We start from the raw sequence: 7209 nt of genomic DNA on the forward strand, positions 1-7209 counted from the left end.
GTAATTGTATGTGAGTGCGTGTGTTTGTGTGTGTAAAAGTCAGTATAAATGTGTGTGCATGTTATGTGTGTGTGAGCAAATGAAGTGTGTGTGTGTGTGTAGAGTCAGTATAAATGTGTGTGCATGTTATGTGTGTGTGAGCAGATGAAGTGTGTGTGTGTGTGTTGGAGTGTCAATGTGCGTGAGTATGTAGAGTACTGTGAGTGTGCATAGCGACTAAATGCAAGAGTCAACTCAGATATTCTGTGTAGCCATGTTGTTAGTTATTTAGTTATTTATTTAGCTCATGGCTTGGGTAAAGAAGCCGTTCAGGAGCCTGTTGCTGTCAGACTTGTTGTTCTGGTCCCGCTTGCAGTGCGGAAGCAGAGAGAACAGTCTTTGGCTTGGGTGGCTGGAGTCTTTAACAATTGTCTGGTCCTTCCTTTCACACCGCCTGATATAGAGATCCTCGATGGCAGGGAGCCCGGCGCCAGTCTTGTACCGGGCTGTCCGCACCACCTTCTGTAGCGCCATGCGATCGAGGCCGGTGCTGTTGCCATGCCAAGCAGTGATGCAGCCAGTAAAGATGCTCTCAATGGTGCAGCTATATAACTTTTTGAGGATCTGATGGCCTGTCATGCCTAATAGTGTCCCCCTGCCAAAAAGGGTCCAACCCTGCGTCACAATGATATTCAATAGCTTCCGTTGCTGGGGCTTTTGCTAGAACTTGCACAATTCTTACTTCAGAATCGCTCTCCAAGGACGGTGTTTTTGACGGTGATTACCTGCTCACTAGCTACTGCTTCAGGAGACCGAAAAGACTGTAAAGAAACCCTCTTTCTTTAACATATATTTGTCTTTATATAAGAAAATATTGTTAAATAGGAAGAAATTATTTGAAGCTGTTTTTAGATTGACATTGCTAGCTACTGTACGTATTTACCTCAGCCTGCCTAGACAGCTAGCTAAGTTAGCTAGCCAGACAGTTTTGCTTAGCTAACGTTATCTATCTAGCTAACTGTTATTGTAGCTTTCTGTTTGTATGTAGCTGGCATTTCAATGGCATCCCTCGAGGAGATTTAATTTTATCTTTCCAACCAGGTGAAGTAATATGAAGGCACCAATGATCTCGACAAGGGGCGCAACATTCGTTGATGTCTCCCCGATCTCTGTGTTAATATCTGGAGGTAGACAATCAAACCACAAGGAGTATCTTATTTAAAAGAAGCAATTTGAGTGGTCCTGCCCAACTATGTTCCAATGAATACAGACAACACATCATATGAATACAGACAACACACCCTTTCATTTTTTTAAGTGCCATTATCTATCAAATGGGGCGATCATCATTGGCACTATCATTCGTTAGGAACTCTTTTTTGAGAGCTCTGGTGTTCTGTCAGGTAGGTGACCTTCAAGATTGCTTGCTGGTGAGCTTTTTTTCTGCTGCTTCCATAAAAAAAAAAAAATGTATCAATTTTTTTTTAAATGTGACCTTTATTTAGCTAGGCAAGTCAGTTAAGAATAAATTCTTATTTACAACGACAGCCTGCACCGGCCAAAGCCATATGACACTGGGCCAATTGTGCACCGCCCTATGGGACTCCCAATCACGGCCCGGTTGTGATAAAGCCTGGATTTGAACCAGGGTGTCTGTAGTGATGCCTCAAGCACTGAGATGCAGTGCCTTAGACCGCTGTGCCACTCGACTCAGCCCTTGTTGAAAGAGGTTCTCTCTTCTGACACTGTTCCGGAACTCTCTGTCTGTACTGACTCTGACTGATGCAGCGCAACACGCCACCGACACTGAAATTAAAACTATCCTGCTTACAACCTCGCAAAAAGCCCGAGACAGCAGTGTTTTGTCATAGCTGGAAAATGCACCACTCACCCACTAGTGATGGGGAGATATTCCCCACCTCCTGTGCGATATACCTTCTGGCACTGAGGGTAATTTCTCCCGTAATTACATCTCTGGTGGGTGAGTGCTCATTCTAGCCATTGAATCCCGGAAATGTCTCAAAATTCTTGTAATCCCTTTATGACTTTCTTATCATCTTACCATGATATCACTTGCACGTGGAGTCCATCTTGCACTTCGGTTCTACATTTAAAAAAAGTCTGTCATTATAAGGGAACATCTGCCTTTCAATAAACACTATCTTGTGTGTGATGACGCCATACATTATCTCTCACAAATAACTGTCATGAGCCTCAAGGTTAGCGACGGGATACATTTTCTGACAAGATGGGACACGATGCCTGTACCTGTCGGGGGTAGAGTTAATAGTGAAACACACAGCTTTACTTAGCCTGGTAAACCAGACTGACCACTCCGCTCACGGTTTATTGCGCATTGCCAAATGAAATCACAACTTCCATTAAGAACAATGACTAATGAAGTGACTACTGACTAATGAAGTGCACGAGAGCGCCACTGGTCAGCCAGCAGTTAGTCAATCATGAGACCCACAGGACTGTACATGGACTGTCAGCAGCTGTAGAGGCATTAGTTTACCACACTTGTGGCAATTTCCCTTGGGCATTCTTGCAAACTTGGGTGCATCTGGTGGGAGAGGACTTGTGTCGATTTTTTCAATGTAGACAATGGTCTTTCCACCACTTCAGGCCGATCGCAGGATTCTCCCAGAGTAGCCATCGGATACCGGGTCCTCCTTTTTGAAAAACAAAAGAACATCAAAATACAGGGGCCGGGGCACTACAACGCCACCTTAAGGTATGCCCCTGCTTATATGCACCTGGTATTTGAAACTAAGAAAACTCAGGCCGTGATATACAAAGCTGTTTGCGCCTTTTTCTGGCATAGAAAAGGTGCATTTTGCCAGAGGAACGTGTGGTATGCACTAAAGAGTAAATAAGCAGTTTGACGATGGAAAGCGCAGTTTGCCAGCTTCTCTCCTTTAGACATTTGTTTTAAGGGATGATTGCACAAAAAAATAGGTGTAGATATTATAAATGTTTTTTTTTTTTTTTTACATATTCCGCTGAATTCACTAAACTGATAAATTGCCACGGCCAGTATTGTAGGAAAATATTTCCTACCTCTAAAGAGCACAATCCTTACACTGATTGTGGAATTAGCTGCACACATACTCCCACCACTTGGCGGCGCCAACTGACCACCTGTTAGGGTTATCAACTACAAAGTAGTATCACATTATGTACATCTGACTGCTGGACCCCACTAGCCTCCATTAAAGTGATAACATATGCGGAATAACCTGAATAATATTTAACACATTTATAGGTGGGAAAGATTTTTTACATAGAGTGAAGTGTGCCTTTACCAAACAAACCTCAATGCTATGCAATTCTTACCTGATGACTTGTAGAACCAACTGCCTGAGACCGAGGTTATTCTGGGGTACCTCTCTAACAGGCTTGATATCTAAAAGAGATTGAGGTTATTCTGGGGTACCTCTCTAACAGGCTTGATATCTAAAAGAGATTGAGGTTATTCTGGGTTACCTCTCTAACAGGCTTGATATCTAAAAGAGATTGAGGTTATTCTGGGGTACCTCTCTAACAGGATTGATATCTAAAAGAGATTGAGGTTATTCTGGGGTACCTCTCTAACAGGCTTGATATCTAAAAGCAAAGAATTTACAATCAAGCATGTTTTTCACAAGCTAGGTTCCTCAATTAAACTTAATTGAATTAAATTTGTTGTGGAGAACAATGAAACACGGTGCATTTACCTTACCTCTGCACGAGAACTGTCATCACAGACTGTGATTGATCTGTTGCCTAACCCTGCCTGCATTACAGCAAGCTCATCTAATGTTTTGGTGGTCTTCTCAGTCTTACAAGCCAGAAAATGCACTGCGACCACTGTTGATTGTGTAGTTTTGGGAGAGGAAATGCATTGTTTGACTCTGGCAACTCCACCCGACTCCCACCTGAAGACGGAAGGGAAAGACCCGGAGAAAAGAAATCTATAAATATTGCTACATGATCAACTGATTACATGAAATCAATCACTAATGCAAAAAGGGTAAGACATCAAGTAAAACACTGGTCATTAGAAAACCCAACAGTAATTCCAGTTTGACTGTATAGATGGATGCTGTGACTTCAGGGCTGTTCTGAATGCTAAGAGGCAAAACATTGGCATGTTGCTCTGCAAATGATCCGGAAGCAAATCAAATCATTTCAAAACATGCATGTAATTATGACATAACTACACTAGCTAAATGCCCTCGCATATAGATTTGTTTTACCTTGACCATCTCTCGATCGACACCGTGTTGTGGTGGTGGTGGTTGTTGTGGTGGTACAGTGTTAAGGAACGTTTTGTTTACGTTTTGGGAGATGGCATTCAGCAGTGCCCTGGTCATGACCTCGATATCATTTCCAGGTCCAGCTTGCCTGTTGATAAAGTTAATTAGATAACTCATTTACTTCACTTATAATGCATTAATAGGCAGCCGCTATTTGACGTCCCTGCCACAAACAGTGCCCTTCCCTCATGGCGTTTTTCTACCGTACATGAATAATAATTATCTTTACTGAACATATGTTTTAGTTTGGTTTGATAACATTTGCATACTAAACGTAACATTTTTGACTGTCAGTGTTAGCTATATCTATAGTTAACAAGATTCACAAGTCTTGAACCTAAAATGGCTAGCCAGCTTCATGGACTAACATAGAAAACCCTATGTGTGGGTTTCCCCCCCCAAAAAATGCTGTACGTGGACCATCCAGCCAGTATCTGCCACTCGAATTCCCGGGTAACTGGCTACTGCAGCTGAAGTTGCCAATTAAACACAGAAGACTTCAGAAAAGGCTAAATTAGTAACACTTAAATAGTTAATCACAAATTGTCTAACCAAAACATTATTGGTAGTATGGACGTTATGTATTAAAAATATTTGTCTTCCAGTTCCTACCAAAATGATTTTAATATTTACTTTTACATTCAGTTCATTTTTTACAGTCTTTTCAGTTATGTCACCCATTTCTTTACATTCATAAGTCCTTTCATGTATACAGTACTATCATGATGTGGGAGACAGCTATGAACCCACATCATCTTATTAACTGCTTCAACTCCCTCATACAACAACACTTAATTGACCTTGGTGTCCTGCTGGATAAAATCCCCAGGTACCAATAAGTGCCGGTATAAAGGATATTCTGCTTGTTCCGCTCTGTTTCCATGTAGATATGATCCTTGGCATTCAGTGTGTTCCTTCTGCTCATGGGCATGCAATCAGTAACTTAACTTAAAAAAATAAATTAAAAAAATTCTTCCCACTTTACCTCTTGAACAAGTGGCATATATGCAGAAAGATCCGGATCACTGCAAGAGTCTCATCGCAAGTAAGGGTGTTCTTTAGGCTTAACAATCTCAACATCTTTATGAGCCATACACCTTGCTGGTGAAAAGAACGAGGTGAGTAGTAAACTGTGTATCGAAGCCTTTCCTGGTTGAGGGAACATAAAGCTGCTTGTGCAGCAGTTCAGTTGAATACACGTAGACATCTTTACCTCTACTCTGAAATCTCATCGCTCTCTATGGTTTTTACATGTTACACTAGTTGCTCAACAAGACACTGTGGCAGCTCCTCTCCAGATGAGGCCTGCTCACAGCGAGGAGGAGAGATCAGGCATCTGAATCGAGATCACCTTGAAGTTTGTGTGGCCTTTGATGGGTCAGATCCCCTAAAGCAGTCTGTAATCAGACGGTCATCCACACCATATTGGACACTAGTAGAGCTCCCTCAACCAGATGGCTTTATGCATGTCGGTGAAAATAGTATTGTATATGATGAAACAGTCAGGCTGAGGACCCAGTGAACTGCATTGTGTCTGACTGCGTTTCCACAATACAATAATCCCTGTTAGAGGGAGGCAAGTCAGCCTCTGTCTGAAAGGTACAGTGCATTCGGAAAGAATTCAGGCCCCTTTACTTTTTCAACATGTTGTTACTTTACAGCCTTATTCTACAATCTACACACAATACTCCACATTGACAAACAAAAACAAGTTTATAGATTTTTTAGCAAATTTATTAAAAATAAAAAACAGAAATACCTTATTTACATAAGCATTTAGACCATTTGCTATGAGACTCAACATTTTGCTCAGGTTTACCTTGTTTCCATTGATCATCCTTGAGATGTTTCTACACTTTTTTAGAATCCACCTGTGGTCAATTCAATTGATTGGACATGATTTGAAAATGGCACAAACCTGTCTATATAAGGTCCCACAGTTGACAATGCATGTCAGAGCAAAAACCAATCCATGAGGTCAAAGGAATTGTCCGTAGAGCTCTGAGACAGGATTGTGTCGAGGTACAGATCTGCAGACCAAAAAATGTCTGCAGCATTGAAGGTTCCCAAGAACACAGTGGACTCCATCATTTTTAAATGGAAGAAATTTGGAACCACCAAGACTCTTCCTAGAGCTGGCCGCCCGGGTAAACTGAGCAATCGGGGGAGAAGGGCCTTGGTCAGGGAGGTGACCAAAAACACGATGGTCACTTTGACAGAGCTCCAGAGTTCCTCTGTGGAGATGGGAGAACCTTCCAGAAGGACAACCATCTCTGCAGCACTCCACCAATCAAGCCTTTATGGTAGAGTGGCCAGACCGAAGCCACTCCTCAGTAAAAGGTACATGACACCCTGCTTGAAGTTTGCCAAAAGAACTCTCAGACCATGAGAAACAAGATGCTCTGGTCTGATGAAACCAACATTGAACTATTTGGCCTGAATGCCAAGCGTCACGTCTGGAGGAAACCTGGCACCATCCCTACAGTGAAGCGTGGTGGCAGCATCATGCTGTGGGGATGTTTTTCAGCGGCAGGGACAGGTAGAATAGTCAGGATCGAGGGAAAGATGAACGGAGTAAAGTACACAGAGATCCTCCAGAGCTCTCAGGACCTCAGACTGGGGTGAAGGTTCCAACAGGACAATGACCCTAAGCACACAGCCAAGACAACGCAGGAGTGGCTTCGGGACAAGTCTCTAAATGTCCTTGAGTGGCCCAGCCAGAGCCCGGACTTGAATCCGATCTAACATATCTGGAGAGACCTGTTATTATGGTCTATTGTGTGTAAATTGATGAGGGGAAAAAACAATTTAATACATTTTAGAATAAGGCTGTAACGTAACAAAATGTCAAGGGAAAAAGTCTGAATACTTTCCAAATGCACTGTAGCTGCCATATCTGTAGAATATCAATAAGTGTCAGCATACTCCT

Source organism: Salvelinus alpinus, chromosome 19, assembly GCF_045679555.1.
Source record: "Salvelinus alpinus chromosome 19, SLU_Salpinus.1, whole genome shotgun sequence".
NCBI lineage: Eukaryota > Metazoa > Chordata > Actinopteri > Salmoniformes > Salmonidae > Salvelinus > Salvelinus alpinus.